The sequence below is a fragment of the Schistocerca americana genome, chromosome 1, assembly GCF_021461395.2.
Source record: "Schistocerca americana isolate TAMUIC-IGC-003095 chromosome 1, iqSchAmer2.1, whole genome shotgun sequence".
In the NCBI taxonomy this organism is placed as follows: domain Eukaryota; kingdom Metazoa; phylum Arthropoda; class Insecta; order Orthoptera; family Acrididae; genus Schistocerca; species Schistocerca americana.
The window spans coordinates 472,109,895-472,127,664 of record NC_060119.1 but is presented as its reverse complement, the minus strand read 5'-3'; the positions used below and the strand labels follow the sequence as shown (position 1 = coordinate 472,127,664).

At 45.1% G+C, this 17,770-nt stretch overlaps 1 pseudogene; it reads left to right on the top strand.

The window, feature by feature from the left end:
* The first annotated feature begins 17,431 nt into the window (after positions 1-17,431).
* LOC124560008 lies at positions 17,432-17,549 on the top strand (annotated as a pseudogene).
* The last annotated feature ends 221 nt before the right edge of the window (positions 17,550-17,770 follow it).

Genomic DNA, 17,770 nt, shown 5'->3' with positions numbered 1-17,770 from the left:
CCTCATTAGTTACGTGATCTACCCATCTAATCTTCAGCATTCTTCTGTAGCACCACATTTCGAAAGCTTCTATTCTCTTATTGTCCAAACTATTTATCGTCCATGTTTCACTTCCATACGTGGCTACACTCCATACAAATACTTTCAGAAACGACTTCCTGACACTTAAACCTATACTCGATGTTAACAAATTTCTCTTCAGAAACGCTCTCCTTGCCATTGCCAGTCTACATTTTATATCCTCTCTACTTCGATCATAATCAGTTATTTTGCTCCCCAAATAGCAAAACTCCTTTACTACTTTAAGTGTATCATTTCCTAATCTAATTCCCTCAGCATCACCCGACTTAATTCGACTACATTCCATTATCCTCGTTTTGCTTTTGTTGATGTTCATCATGTGTCCTCCTTTCAAGACACTGTCCATTCCGTTCAACTGCTCTTCCAAGATAGAATTCATCAGACGACAACTCCAGCGCCATCCACAACCATTTAACCATTCCTGTGTTGACCGACCACGTCAACAGGCGTGGAACTCCATCCCCCAAACTGACATCCAGCATTTGTACAACACAGTAAAAGTACGTTTGCAGGCTTGCATTCAACATTCTGACTGTTGCAACTGTTATTAATGTACCAGCGTGTCACATTGGCAATGGATTATCACGCACTTTCTTTAACCTCTGATCCTGCAATTTTGGTCACTTCAGTTAACTATGTTACCTAGTCAAATTTTGTTACCTCACATTAATTATTTTTCGGTACTTTTATCTCTTTCAGTCATTGCATTTCTACAAATAATTCAGATCTCTAGTGAATTTCATCCTGCAGTTTTATTTTCACGTAGCTCAATGTTTATACGCCGTACCTCCTGAACTGTGTGTCACACATTGATATAATTTTGTAAGTACATCCACTAGTATAATTGGCTTCCGTCTGCTAAATTTGTTGAGAACATAGTTAGTAGTAACGAAGTAATAAATTAATAGGTCATGCACGTTGCGACTGCATGAACAGTGAAAATATAGTAAGCAATACTTTTTCTCATCATTTTGTGTCAGATGTTATCGAGAAAAACTATAGAAAATGTTTGGAATTATGTGTAAAATTGCTTGCAAGACACTAAGTGCTCTCATTTTCAAATGCTGGATGAATGCAGTCCGGCTATTCGTCAGTCGTGTGAGCTACGCTACTTTTTCACGCCCGCTTCGGTAACTTTGAGAGGTTGGTGATTCTTTCCAGACATTAATTAATATGTATATCATGTTTGATTTAAATCGAGCGAATGGTTTAGGAGGAGATGGGGATCGTACATACACAAACATACAGAAACTTTTGTGATATGTATGGATGTAAGGATGTATGGAGTTGTCGTCTACGTTCAAATTCTTTGCACTACGCTATGCTCCGAACACCTCCAGATAAGACTCCCTGACTCTAAAATTAGTATCAGATGTTATTAGATTTTTTTCCCAATACAGTTTTCTTGCTATTGCAAGTCTACATTTTATATCCTCTCTACTTCTGCATTCTCACTTATGTTGCTCATTTCTTGCTGTAATTATATCACAACAAGCAGAAACGGAGCTCGAGGAGATGCTAACTAAGAGCTGAATAACGCCTGGGATAGGCTACAACCCTTTCTCACTTCGCCGGCCGGAGTGGCCGAGCGGTTCTAGGCGCTACAGCCTGGAACCGCGCGACCGCTACGGTCGCAGGTTCGAATCCTGCCTTGGGCATGGATGTGTGTGATGTCCTTAGGTTAGTTAGGTTTCAGTTGTTCTAAGTTCTAGGGGACTGATAACCTCAGCAGTGAAGTCCCATAGTGCTCAGAGCCATTTGAACCATTTTCTCACTTCCTTCTCGACTGCTGCTTCCCTTTCATGTTCTTCGACACTGTTCAAAGCTTATCGACAGATAGGGAATCCACAAAGATTACCCTTGCCAGAAGTAAAACGTCTACAAATTAATGCGATGCCGCCATAAAGGTTTCTTTTGTTCCAGTGATGACCGCAGATCATTTATTTTGTCTCTTGGCTGAACATAAACAGACACTCATTAAATTAGGCTGAAAATTATACGTTTTGGACTACACAGTTAACTCACTGGAATACTCGTCATTCCTATCTAGTTAGACTTTTCATTGATTAGTCTACCGCAGTATGGGTAATCCAGTGTGCTCGGAGACCAGGAACAACGGGTGACTTCTCACATGGCTGGCACTTAGAATATAGCGGTTGTGCAATGCTTCCGTTGGTGCACCAACAGGGTTTTATTTATTTAAATAAATAAATAAATAAATAAACCAACAGGGTGTATAGGCGGACAAGGATAAAGACTTCGCTGATTTTTCCCGGATTACCCGGTTAAAAATACGCTTTCTACCGGATGAAAATACACTTTTCCCTGTTAAGTGACAGTAGAATTTCCCTCGGAACTGTAAAACCATCAATCCCTTGAAGGGTTAAGGTTTTATGCGCCGGCTTGAACTTTCCGGTACATTAGTAAAGGACCGCGAGCGGAAAAAAGAAAGATATGTGATTTACACCAAGAAGTACGCTGCGTGTTGTCATATTACAGAAGTATACATTCGAAATGCGTCAAAAACAGCCCGTTAGTATCCGAAACGGTGAAATCGAGATTACGATGTACTTTCGTAAGCCAGTCATAGCTTGTGTCACGTGATCTCATCAGCCAATAAAAGCAAATATTCAGAGCATAGAACACGTGATGTTGTTAGTCAACAGTAACATCACTGTTAAGTAGCGCGAAAACGCAAGTGTGAAAAATTAATAAACTAAATTCCGTCTGAACAGGTCTTGGAAGGCCCAACGGTACCGACTGGCCGCCGTGCCATCCTCAGCCCACAGGCGTCACCGAATGCGGGTATGGAGGGGCATGTGGTCAGCACACCGCTCTCTCGGCCGTATGTCAGTTTACGAGACCGGATCCGCTACTTCTCAATCAAGTTTACCTCACAAGGGCTGAGTGCACGCCGCTTGCCAACAGCACTCGGCAGACCGGATGGTCACCCATCCAAGTGCTACCCAGCCCGATAGCGCTTAACTTCCATGATCTGATGGGAACCAGTGTTACCACAGTGGCAAGGACGCTGGTGGGAAAAGTGAATGGTTTAAATTAATATACAAGTGTGACTACAAGAAAAGCTTCGCTTTCACTTATAATTCTGGTCTCGAAGATCAACAAGTCACCACAAAAGCTAAGCTTTCACGGATAAATTAGTGTTTTTCCTTTTACTTGTGTTCTACTTTGAGATACATCACACAAATGGGCCAGTGAAATTTTAAATAATGCCATAAATGTCTGGTCTCCTGGGCTCGAAATTCTTCTAAGTGGCTGATCCTCAAAGTGTTAAGTTTCAAAGGAGTGTCAAACAATGTGTGATTTAAGAAATTCTTCGCACTTTCTCATACGCAACATAATTCATTTTGCGTAAAAGGAAATTTAAATTGAAAGTGACGCTTTTCAAACCACCATTCGCAATATTTTCCCTCGAGCTATTAGAAACAGGTTCGCTTCAGCGGTTGCCATGGCCGCCAGAAAACAGTCGTTACTGCGCGTGTGCAGCTACGATGACGTAGGAAGTCTGTATGTTCGTACGTTTAAGCATTAAGAGATCTTACATTACGTCATAAAAGAAACAGGACATCACATGATACTCCAAGAGCATCAGAATTTCGTAAACCATACTAAAATACATAATTCCGCTTAAAATGCACATTCGTATATCCAGATCCACAATGAAGTAGGCTCCAATCTGATATTAAGATTTTCAGTGTGGTTTTCTAGATGTATTTCGTGGAGTACCGGTACTGCATAACAACATGTTTGGTTCTTTATTACGGAAAAATGTCATCCGTTCCAGAAGATGAAAACGTGAGCTTGAAATCTAGGAAACAGCTGAAACTGGTCAATAATCTGGAATGAAACACTTCGGTTCAAATAAATTGACTGCCTCAGCGGAAAACATTAGTAACAACCAAATTTCTTTAGCAATCCGACGAAAATCATCGATCTGCAAGGCGATTAATGCTTGAGTGTCAAAAACCCGTAAATAAAATAAAACAAAAAACTGAAATTAATAAAGTATTTTAGTCTTTCATAATAATTATGTGAATGTATTTTAGTTCAATTGATGGCTCCCGTCCACAGAAATCTATTTTGTTTTTATTTGACGTGAGCGCTGTAAACGAAGAGGAAACAGCAAAATCACGAAATGTAAACTCGGCGTGCGAGAAAAATTTTAGTGGGTAGCATCTGGCTGCTTGCTGCAGCCGATACAGCCAACAGCCATACTTCAAACAGCCAGAAGCGGGAGAATGTGCTGTTCATACGCGACTCAACTTTGCATTCGCGTGAGCCCGCTGGCAACTGCTCTAACGAAGCTAATGTAAACAGTTGTGACGTCACGCTCATCACAAGCAGTTTGTTGTTATGAAGTACTGCATAGTCTTTCGTCCTAATGCCTTTAACACATTTTGCTGTTGGCAGACGCTTGCGTGTGCAGTGTGTATTATTGTAAATGGCGCATTTCCTTTGCAACTTACGTTTCACTTTATTTTATTTTTTCTCTCGTTTATGTTCTATTGCTGCCGCATTATTCTGCAGTAGCGTGATACAGTAATATTCTCTGTTAGACTATCAGTTCTTCGCAGTCAAAATTACAAAAATTTAAACGAAAACTAAAACACTGAAAAATTCCCGGAATTCTAATAAATTCCCGTGTTTTCCTCGGTTTTCTCCGGGATTAAAAAATCCCCCGGTTTTTCCCGTATGTCCCGGTTGTCCGTGTCGTATACACCCTGACCAAGTTTACACACAGTTAATGCCTTATCAACAGTTCACATTGCCCTGTTTCAGTATAAAGAGGCACTGTTTTGCAGCAAACAGGTAAGCAACCACGCTTCGTTCGTCAAAGAATGTAACGTGCGCAAATGCGTCCGTATACTCATTCGCAATGACTCCACAACGCTAGCTCAAAAAATTAAATTATCCGCTACTGACGTCAGGTACAGAATTTACTAGTAGATACGCGACTTGTTTGTGAGCGTGTCGTCAGAGGGAAATATTACTGATGAAATTACGACCCTTGCTTGTCAGATTCTAACAAATTAACCAACCATTTTCGTCTCGAGACAAAAATTACTTTTAGGAGGCATGGAACGTCATATGATTGAAGTTCTGTTAGGAACAAAGAAGTATTATACTATTGTGCAATCATCACACATATTAGGAACATTAAACAGATGAATTTAGGAATTTCAACGTTGTTTCTTATTTTCTCTGAGAGCGATAGCGAGCTGCGCTTAATTCTGACAGTGATGTTTTTCTAAAGTCATCGATCAGGTAATGAATTCTGATTTTCAATGTAGGATATACTTTCTTTTAAAGCAGGGTAATGGTGATGGACTTCAGGCTCCTTTAGTAAACTTCCTGGTGAACATCTGGAAATAACTAACTGTACATGTCACTTGATTACGCGGGAGTATCCAGTGACAGTAAGTCTGAGGTAGGAGGTTCGGATCGCCGGCAATGGCTGAGAGCAGGCGGCGTCGCGTTCTTGTCACGAAACAGTATCAAAATATTGATTTTTTCTTTAACATCTTCGTAGGGGGTTTTACCAAAGGACTGAACGTGCGTAGGAGTACCACTTTCTGACGAAGTCGTGTTGCCATATCTACCACCGAGCCACCGAACATACTGACGTGTATCTCCAGCCACGATATGAAAAACTTGAATGTTTAGGTGCTATTCTTTGTGTTTCGTGATATTCTGCTAACTTTGAGTGCAATGTTGCCGGGGTACACCTGTGGTAAATCTACGGCTAGCTGCCTAATTGTGAAGCGACAGCTTCTAAAAGTATTTTATTCCAAAGCTCGACAGGATCTGCTCTCTGAACGCCAGGTCTGGCAGGCTTCTCGCCATCACACCTTCCTCAGTTAACTGCACCATTCATTGTACTTTCCATTCAAGCATTTCTGACGGCCCAAAAAAGTCTCACTCTTAACGGCTAATTTCAAAAGCATGTACGTCTTTTCTTTTGATAAATCGAAACGATGGTTATATCAGAAGCGGTGACGTCTTTTTCGCATCTATTTTGTTTGAGCAAATACTGGATCAGGTACGGCGATGGTATGCTCAAGTTAATGTATACAGGTAGTGGAGCGCATCAGCACTTTACTTTGAAGTATGCCTTACATTCTTAAGTGTCGGTTTGGAGGGTGGCTTATTATGTATGAATTACCGAGTTCACTTCATCAAGTATACTGCACAACCATGCGCTAATATTTCAAGTCTTAGCATCATCCTATTGTCTTCGAAGTTTTTCATTTGTTGCTTATGTTCGAGCCTGAGGGAAGAAAAAAAATGGCTCTGAGCACTATGGGACTCAACTTCTGAGGTCATTAGTCCCCTAGAACTTAGAACTAGTTAAACCTAACTAACCTAAGGACATCACACACATCCATGCCAGAGGCAGGATTCGAACCTGCGACCGTAGTGGTCTCGCGGTTCCAGACTGCAGCGCCTAGAACCGCACGGCCACTTCGGCCGGCTGAGGGAAGAATAAGCAGTAACTATAGGCGCACGTCTCCCCCACAGACATAATACCTGGTACCGGGAAAGTACTGAAGAATCATTCCGACGGATGTTATTGACCTTAGCCATTACCACTAACCTTGGATCTTGATACCAGCAGTCATGGCCACGCAGGTAAGCGCTTGGCCACTGCTGAAAAGACCATCCTGGACACTGGAGCCGGTGCGTCAGTTCTGGACTGCTCTGTAATACTCCAAGCCGTCGTATAAGTACGACAGAGTGTTTTCCAAATATCTGTGATAGGTGATGCGGTTTGTACGTACGCGGAAGGGAAGTGAAACTGCTGCACCGTCTCGCCCAAGGGCAGGTGTCCCACTTAGTGGGGTGGTACTCTCCTTAGTGCGCTCGTTTGGTACGTACGTTTTTCCTCTCATGCTACGAACTGCACTGTACGCCGTATCAGTGGAGCCAGAATGAAACGATAAGAAATGCTCACTGAACTCCTGGAGCGAGAAAGTTCATTGCTGCGTGTCATGTATCGCAGGATGGGGACGGGGAGCCGGCCGTGGTGGCCGAGCGGTTCTAGGCGCTACAGTCCGGAACAGCGCGACCGCTACGGTCGCAGGTTCGAATCCTGCCTCGGGCATGGACGTGTGTGATGTCATTAGGTTTGTTAGGTTTAAGTAGTTCTAAGTTCTAGGGGACTGATGACCACAGATGTTAAGTCCCATAGTGCTCAGAGGCATTTGAACCATTTTTTGGGGGCGGGGAGGGGGGAGGGGGGAGGGGCTTGTGGCCTAAGGATGTCGATGCTGAGTAAGTGTTTAAGGAGAACAAAGGGCTACGGTCATCAGTCTCTTAATCACCCCCCTCCCTCCCCCTACAGGACAGAAGCGCTGTCCAATCTGTCTGTGTATTCAGTAAATCTTGTGTGCAAGGGTGAGAGAATGATTGCCTAGTGTGAATATGAGGCGGGACCCGGGAACTAGCACGGTATTCAGCTAGTGGGATGTGGGGACCACCTAAAAATCACACTCGGGCTTGCCGGCACCCCCACCCCTCATCTTTCATCCGCCCGCATACCTCTCCCTCCCGCGATCGGTCACGTTAACGTGTGTGGCTATCCGGATGGGAGTGGGCTAAGGAGAATGCTGTATTTCTGAGTTCATCCGTTTCTAAATAGCGAAAAGAGGAAGCGAGATAAAAGTGTGTCGCACTGTAGACTTCGAAGGTACTAGAGAGCAGTTCAGCAAGGAGCGTAAACTAGGAAGGAAGATTAGGGTTTAACGTCGCGTTGACATAGTGCTCATTAGAGGCGGAGCACAAGTTCGGACTGATTCATGGACGGCGAAAGAAATCGGCTGTGCCCTTTCGAAGGAACCATCTCAGCACTTGCCTGGAATGATTTAGCAAAAAATCGTGGGAAACCTGAATCTGGATGACCGACTGCCGGACACGTATTTGAATTGTCATCTTCCCGACTGCTAGTCCAGCGTGCTAGCCACTGCGCCAGCTCGCTCGGTGATTGTGAACAGGGGCGAATCTAAAAAAAAATTTCCGTACTAACGCATGTGTTTTTACATTTGAAGTTCCAGATTTCTCACCCAAATAAGAATTTCGAAAATGACAAGAAATTCTATGAATTACAAGGTCATATTCCTCGGTTGATTGTAACTGCTGTCAACACGAAGTTCGTAAGACTATAGCAGGCAGAACTTACCAGCCACAGAAAGTCGAATAAGGGAAGACAGAAAGGGCAAGACTTTCCTCTAAGGGGGCGAAAATGAGGGAAGTGCTGACTTCTCGAATGTAGGCGGAAACGACTGAAAGAAACAGCATTCGCCTCATTTACAGGCTCACATACCTGGTTTACTATTTTACTCCTTAGTTAAACTCTGATAATAATGTGTGTAATCTTCTATTTTATGTAACCTATGACTTTTCCAGGGTTATGAGAGTCTTTTACTTTTACAGTTTATAATTACATGCACGACATACGCAGTTCATAAATTTTAGGTGTTGGCAGAAGAAAGCACTAACCGTAAGTTTAATAAAGATTTGTCTGGCCACCTTATCCGTCGGATACACGAATGCACCACACTCTTGAAAGAAGTAATTCGACATGTACCGCTAGAAAGAACTGTCATGCAGGTAAACTGTATTTATGTTCTTTTCTTGGTATTTATCTACAGTCTGGAACCGCGAGACCGTTACGGTCGCAGGTTCGAATCCTGCCTCGGACATGGATGTGTGTGATGTCCTTAGGTTAGTTAGGTTTAAGTAGTTCTAAGTTCTATGGGACTGATGACCTCAGAAGTTGAGTCCCATAGTGCTCAGAACCATTTTAATCTTGGTATTTATCGAAACATAATACGCAACGACTCAAAATCCGATCACGTGCATCAGTACTTTTTCCGCCGACCCCTTCACTTTCCAAATGCTACATTTCTTACTATTGTAACTTATTGGATGTTATACTGATGACTACTCATAAACCTCGGTGTGCGCTGTGATTAGCCTAGCATTGTGTTTGCTGTCGGCCGGCCAGAGTGGCCGTGCGGTTCTAGGCACTACAGTCTGGAGCCGAGCGACTGCTATGGTCGCAGGTTCGAATCCTGCCTCGGGCATGGATGTGTGTGATGTCCTTAGCTTGGTTAGGTTTAAGTAGTTCTAAGTTCTAGGGGATTGATGACCTAAGATGTTAAGTGCCATAGTGCTCAGAGCCATTTGAATCATTTTTGTTTGGTGTCCTTACGGAATCGACAGGTGGTGGTTGTACCACATTCACAGACTGCTCTCTTAAGAAAGAGTATATATGAATAATACGCTCTTGACTGTCTTTCATCTTTAAAGAAGTTCCCCGCAGTCAGAGAAGAAACGTTAGTGCGGGGATTACATACAACTCACCCCGGAGGTTTCAGTTTCTTTAATAGTGTAAATACCACTGTGAACCGCATTGTGTCACTTACTAGAGCTGCTTCTCGTAACATCCACGTATGGAGGGCGGGAAAAATGATGGCTCTTTACGCACTGTGCTTAGGTTAGTCTTGCCTACGCGATACGTACTGGACCGTCACTATGGGGCTGTAGTACACTGAAGCGCCAAAGAAATTGGTACAGGCAAGCGTATTCAAATACGGAGATATGTAAACAGGCAGAATACGGCGCTGCGGGCGGCAACGACTAAGACAGTGTCTGGCACAGTTCTTATATCGGTTTGTGCTACTACAGTGGCAGGTTATCAAGATTTAAGCAAGTTTGAATGTGGTGTTCTAGTCGGCGTACGGGCGATGGGACACAGCATTTCTTAGGTAGCGATGAAGTGGGGATTTTCTCGTATGAGCATTTTACAGGAATGTACCGTGAATATCAAGAATCCGCTGAAACATCTCCGTCATCGCTTCGGCCGGATAAAGATCATGCAAGAACGGGACCAAAGACGACTGAAGAGAATCGTTCAACGAGACAGAAGTGCAGCCTTTCCGCAGATTGCGGCAGATCCCAGTGCTGGGCTACCAACAAGTGTCAGCGTGTGAACCATTCCACGAAAAATCATCGATATGGGCTTTTGGAGCCGAAGGCCCGCTCGTGTACCCTTGACGATTGCACGACACAAAGGTTTGCCCGTCGCCTGGGACTGTCAACACCGACATTAGACTGTTCATGACTGGAAACATGTTTCCTGATCGGACGAGTCTCGTTCCAAATTGTACCGAGCAGATGGAAGTGTAAGGGATATGGGGGCCCGCCCGGTTGGCCGTGCGATCTAACGCACGGCTTTCCGGGCATGAAGGAGAGCCGGTCCCCGGCACGAATCCGCCCGGCGGATTTGTGTCGAGGTCCGGTGAGCCGGCCAGTCTGTGGATGGTTTTAAGGCGGTTTTCCATCTGCCTCGGCAAATGCGGGCTGGTTCCCCTTATTCCGCCTCAGCTACACTATGTCGGCGACTCATGCGCCAACACGTTCTCCACGTACGCGTACACCACCATTACTCTACCACGCAAACAAAGGGGTTACACTCGTCTGGTGTGAGACGTTCCCTGAGGGGGAGGGGGGGGGGTCCACCGGGGGCCGAACCGCACAATAACCCTGGGTTCTGTGTGGGGCAGCTGAGGGGTGAAGTGGACTGCGGTAGTCGTCGTGGTGTTGCGGACCACTGCGGTTGCGGCGGGGACGGATCCTCTCCGTCGTTTCTAGGTCCCCGGTTAACATAACATAACATGGGATATGGGGACAGCGTTTTGAATCCATGGACGCTTTATGTCAGCAGGGGACTGTTCAAACTGGTGGAGGTTCTACAATGGTGTGGGGCGTGTGTAGTTGGAGTGATTGGGACCTCTGATGCGTCTACATACGATTCTGTCATGTGACAAGGCCGCGCGGGATAGCCGCGCGATCAGAGGCGTCTTGCCACGGTTCGCGCGGCTGCCCCTGTCGGAGGTTCGAGTCCTCCCTCGGGCGTGTGTGTGTGTGTGTGTGTGTGTGTGTGTGTGTGTGTGTGTGTGTGTGTGTGTGTGTGTGTGTTATCCTTAGATTAAGTTAGATTCAGTAGTGTATAAGTCTAAGGAACAATGACCTTCGCATTTTGGTCCCATAGGAACGTACCACAATTTTCCAAATTTTCCTAGGTGACACGTACGTAAGTATCCTGTCTGATTACCTACATAGATTCATGTCCATTGTGCATTCCAACGGACTTGGGCAATTCCAGCAGGGCCATGCGACACCCTCACACGTCCAGAATTGCTACAGAGTGGCTCCAGGAACACTCTTCTGAGTTTAAACACTTCCGCTGGCCACCAAACTCCCCAGACATGACTATTATTGAGCATATCTGGCATGCCTTGCAACGTGCTGTTCAGAAGAGATCTCCATCCCCTCGTACTCTTCCCTGCAGGATTCATGGTGTCAGTTCCCTCCAACACTACTTAGGTATTAGTCGAGTCAATGCCACATCGTGCTGCTGCATTTCTTCGTGCTCACAGGTGCCCTACACGATATTAGGCAGGTGTACTAGTTTTTTGGCTCTTTAGTGTCTATTCTTAGATTCCTCCCTTATAGCTCATTCTTGAAACAATATAAAAGGGCTCTGAGCACTATGGGACTTAACTTCTGTGGTCATTGGTCCCCTAGAACTTAGAACTACTTAAACCTAACTAACCTAAGGACATCACACACATCCATGCCCGAGGTAGGGTTCGAACCTGCGACCGTAGCAGTCGCGCGGTTCCGGATTGTGCGCCTAGAACCGCAAGACCACCGCGGCCGGCATGAAACAATATAAGTAGGCTTTCAGTGGTAGTTTGCGTCTGTGTTCACTTTAGTTGTTTCAGGGTCTTCGTAATGCTTTCCCATGGATCAATCAAATCTGTGAGCGTTCGTGTTACCATCCCTTGTATGTGTTCGACACACCTGTTGGTACTGTTTGGAATGGCTTCCGCACACTCGAGCAATATTGTGCCGTGGGTCGCAAGCGTGTTTTATAAGCCGTCTCCTTTGTAAAGCTATTGCATTTTCCTAACATTCTGCGACAGCACCTAACTAAGTCTGTACCTGCTGTAGCCACAACCGAGGTGAGCCTTGGCGATTATTCCATGTCATGTCCCGATAAACTGTTTTCATGCGATTAAAATAGCTTGCGACTATTATCACTTGGACCCGGTTAGGGGGACATGGTGCCGTTGCCAAGTAACACGAATGACGAGCGTACTTTCACTCTCACACCAGTAACAGCTCGGCTAGTGTAGAGCGCCGTGGTGCTACCCCGTCAGTAAAGAGTAGCACCTGTTGGCAAGCATACGTTTCTCCTGTGGTTCTCAGTCCTCGTTATGAAATGCAGTACTTTTTCAAGCGTTGGAGTGTTCTGCGTTAGTCACTGTTGCTGTAAACGTGTGTTATGGAGTTAAGAGTTGTTTTTATAACAGCGTGATATGTTTCAGTAAAATGTTTGCAGTAAAAGACATCGGTCGAGAAAACGTCGCATCGCTTCAGAGGTACCGAGTGTTGGAAGGGAAATCCCAACCCATGGGCAAGACTGAAAATTTGTGTGCGTTCTGCGCAAGCACAAGAGCGGTAGGGCGATTGTAGGAGTTTGAAATATAGTGGACACAGCAGCCGCTACACTTATATTTCATCCGTCTACAGTGCTGCGAGCTGCAAAGGAAAAAGAAAAGGATGAGGGTAACGGTCCTAGGCGGTACAGTCTGGAACCGCGCGACCGCTACGGTCGCAGGTTCGAATCCTGCCTCGGGCATGGACGTGTGTGATGTCCTTAGGGTAGTTAGGTTTAAGTAGTTCTAGGGGACTGATGACCACAGCAGTTCAGTCCCATAATGGTCAGAGCCATTTGAAGCATTTTTGATGAGGGTAAAGACGATGAACCATCGTCAGGTTATTCTCTCCTGGAAACACCAGGCAAGGGAGAAAGTAACGATAAACCTATAACGAAGACGCACGCATTCCAGCAGGATGCAGTACGCCGGCATGTACAGGGGATGGGCAAAAATATGGGAATACCGCGACAATTATACGCTTGAACATGAATGCAGGTGTTAGCCAGGCCTGCAGGTTGCGCTGTTGTAATTGACAACGAACGGCATCTGTGTGAAATCCTCAGTATTTTGCAAGTGTCTGTTTTGGTCAGCAGTGTTCTGTGTAGTTGTGGCTGCGTTATGACGTAGTTCAGTGCATTCAAATGGGAGCAAATTCTTGGTGGTCGTATGATGGGTGCTCTCGTAACCGAGAGAGCCGAAGTGTTTGTTGTTTTCAAGAGGCACCGTGTCGAAAATTTGTACCGCATACAGGTACCGCGGAAAAAAAAAATCATCATCCGCTAAGTCATAACTGGACCGAAAATGTGCGTCGAGTGACTGTGACGGAAAATAATATGACAACAGCTGCAAAAGTCACTGCGGATCTGAACGTCGCATTCGCCAATCCCGTCAGCATCAAAACGCACAAAGGGAACACCAGGAGCAGGTAGGTAACTGCAGGGCGCACTGGAATTCTGAAACCATTCGTCAGAGATGCAAATGCTCGTAATAGGAAAACGTGGTATCAAAGCCATAAAACCCGGACTCTGCAGCAATGGAAGAACTGCCACATCTTGGTATTCCGTGGGTCCCATGATTACTCTGACCATTTTGAGTGATCAGGTCCGCACCATGGTACAATTGTGACCCTGTGTTCCAAGACAACAGGGCCGCTGTTCACACACCTCGCATTATCGAGAACTGGGTTTGATAGCAATTGAATGAATTGTTTCGTCTCCCTGGCCGCCACAGTCACCAGATTTAAGTATTATTGAGCTTTTGTGGTCTACTTTTGGAGAGAAGGGCTCGTGACCGCTATCCACCTCCGTCGTCGCCAACAGAACATGCCACTGTTTTGAAGGAAGAATCGTATAAGATGCTATTGAAAAAGATACAGAACCTGTATTTATCCATTTAGAGATGACTGAAAGCTTTTTTGAATGGAAACGGTTTTCCTACACCGTATTAGGCATGGAAATCTGTTGTGCTTTTGGTGTTTCCGTATTCTTGTCTGTTTCCGTATACTTGTCCATTCCTCGCACATGATTATCATCAGCGCAAGAAGTACCTTGTGTTAAAAACGCTTCGTTTTAGCCTCAGATAAGCGGAGTGTTTAATGACAGTAAGTCGTCTCGTGAAGAATAACAAGGCCCCCGGCACTAATAGCATTCCTGCAGAATTGCTAAAATGTGGAGGAGCAACATTAGAGTAGTCTCTGTTTGAACTTATCGCTCTCATATGGGATCAGGAAAGGATACCAGATGAATGGAATGAACGAATATTATGTCCCATACATAAAAAGGGCGACGGAATGGAGTGTAGAAACCACCGTGGAATAACCCTCCTGAACCTGCTGTACAAGGTGTTATCGAATATTATTTTTGATCGGCTACTTCCACAGGTGGATAAAGAAATTGGAATATACCAAAGCGGATTTCGACGAGGAAGGTCAACAATAGACCAGATTTGCAACCTGCGCCAAATTTTCCAAAAAAACTGAAGAATATAGAATTGGAGCACACCTCTTTATTGACTTTGAAACGTCCCCTTTCGAACAATTATACATCTGACGCAATCTGACTTTCCATAATCCCTACAAAAGAATGGCCCTGACTAACAATAACCTATACCTTTCGTGAATCACTTACCTCACAAAAATCTTCGTTACTCAAGCTACTGCAATATAGCGAGCGCCACTACTGCCAGCTAAATAAAAGATTCAAACCACTGAAGGCACTAACTACTGATAGGCATAGTTAGCAAATGAAAGATTTTGATAGAGAACAAATAATGTGTTTACCTTAATAATGTTCAAAAGCTGTAATATATACATATCAGTTCACGACATCCAGTCTTACAAATTTACTCTCTCTAATGGACACCCGTACAGATCATCCGCTCTCAAAACTCCGCCATCTCTCTCCCCACATCCACCACTGCTGGCGGCTCACCTCCAACAGCGCAACGCTACGCGCTGTTAACAGCCAACAGCCCAACACTACAATAGCGAATATTACAACAATGCCACCCAGCCACAGACTGCACACAGCACAGCCAGTGATTTTCATACAGAGCGCTACGTGGCGTTACCAATATAAAAACCTAGACAGCCTACTTACAACTTTAAGGCTCCGTACGACAGCATCAATAAAAGCCAGTTGTTTCATGCCTTACAGGAGATGGGGATACATGGAAAGCTCCTGAGAATGGTTAAAATGATGATGTCTGAGGTAAGAAGCTGCATTCGAGTTCTGGGAAGTTACTCAGACTCCCTGGAAATAAAAAAAAAATGGGCTTCGTCAAGGAGATGCTTTAGCATGCTTATTATTTAATGTAGCACTCGAGAAGGTGATTGGGGCCGGCCGCGGTGGCCGAGCGGTTCTAGGCGCTACAGTCCGAGACCGCGCGACTGCTACGGTCGCAAGTTCGAATCCTGCCTCGGGCATGGATGTGTGTGATGTCTTTAGGTTAGTTAGGTTTAAGTAGTTCTAAGTTCTAGGGGACTGATGACCTCAGATGTTAAGTCCCATAGTGCTCCGAGCCATTTGAACCAAGGTGATTGGCGAAGCAGGCCTAGAGACCAGGGGCCACCACCTACTGCAAGTTAGTGCAGATTTTAGCATTTGCAGATGACGTAGACATCATAGCACGGACAGTATCAGCACTGAAAGAAGCTTTTACGGCCGTAAGTCAAGCAAGTAAGAAGATGGGTCTTATGATAAACAAAGATAAAACTAAATTCATGGCCTGTGGGAAAGCATATCAACCCAATATGCCGTCAACTTTCAGTGTGAATGAAGCATATTTGAAAGAGTTGATAGCTTCAAGTATCTTGGTTCCACAGTCCCTTGCTTTAATGACATCTCAAATGAAATTAAGATTAGGCTGATACCAGCAAATAAGGCACGTTTCACCCTGAGTAATGTATTCCTTCACTATTTATAAAACCCTAGTTACGCCACGTCTCACTTATGCTTCGGAAACATGGTCCTTGACGGAAACCGATGCAAGGTCGCTCGACGGATTTGAGAGGATAGTTTTGAGGAGAATAATTGGCCCTGTGTGTGAACGAGAACAATGGAGGAAAAGGTACAATGCAGAATTGTACACTATATATGCCGATGCTTCTGTAGCAAAAATCATACGATCAGGAAGAACAAGATAGGCAGGTCATGTGGCAAGAATGGAGGAGTCTGAGGTGAATAAGAAGATTCTGTTTGGTAATACAGGAGGACAAAGAAGGCGAAGGTGACCTCGAGCAAGATGGTTGGGTGGAGTGGAAGAAGACCTACGGAAGCTCGGATGCAGGAAGTGGAGGAGGGTAGCACGTGACCGTGATGGATGGCGGAACGCCAAGGTTCACCCTGGACTGTAGCGCCACAGAAGAAGAAGAAGTCGTCTCTTGGAAACTGCCTTCGCGAGCTTGGTTTCCGGCACGGAAAGCTTTTTTCTCTGAAGTTGGCGATTGAGAAGCGTGGCATAGCAGAATGGAGGTAATGGTGTCTGCGTGTCGTGAGGAACTTTCTTTTCGACAACGTCCAGTTATTCGTAATAACTGACTTATTCCAGTTATGGCCTACTGACGATGTAGCCATAGGACACTACAATTTTGTTTTGTCAAGAGTTGAATTCGATGTTTCTGAACATTAAGTCGGAAACAAACTCCGGCCTTGATAGACTTCGTACTATTGCTCCATCTAATTTTTACAAGAGAGAGTACCGCGGTGACAACTATTTATTTACGGCTTATACGACAGAGATAAATGTTTCAAAGTCTTACCGTCCTTCAAAACAGTCACCAGCAATTGTGGAAGTCGCAGGCTATCCTTGGCAGTGCCAGTTGTGGCGACAGCTCGAGTCTAGTGGTCTATTGTCCGACAAATCTCTCTAACGGTTCTGAACTGAATACCACGAAAGTGCTTACTTCATCTTAAGCCGTTCTCACACGGGACGTGTTTCTCATAACGAAGCACGCCAGACGCGGAGTTCGTCACGACTGCTGCACGCTCTGAAGCGAATTCCAACGTCTCTCGGGACGTGCATCTAATCGTGATTTGCGACCTCAACGCTCCCCAGCTGCAGATCCCGGATGAATCTGGCTCGTAAATTACACAGTTTCTTTGCGAAAATGGAAGCGCGTAAAATAGCTGCGTTAACTCTGTTAGCGGGGAAAATAGCGAAAAACATTCTGGACTCCTCGATGGCGGGACTAGCGAAGCCTGGTTGAGGAAGACGACATAACACTGTGCACGGACCTGAAATACTTATTGGCAAACGTTATTCGGTAACTCGGTTGAATATTCATTCTATTTTCGATTTTGAATTGAGAATGTTTAAAATATGGCAACGGCCTTGCCTCAGTGTATACACCGGTTTCCGTCAGATCACCGAAGTTAAGCGCTGTTGGGCGTGGCCGGCACCTGGATGGGTGACCATCCGAGCCGCCATGCGCTGTTGCCATTTTTAGGGGTGCACTCAACCTCATGATACCAACTGAGGAGCTACTTGACCGAATAGTAGCGGCTCCGGTCAAAGAAAACCAACGTAACGACTAGGAGAGCGGTGTGCTGACCATACGCCCCTCCTATCTGCATCCTCATTGAGGATGACTCGGCGGTCGGATGGTCTCGATGGGCCACTTGTGGCCTGAAGACGGAGTGCTTTTTATGTTTAAAATATAA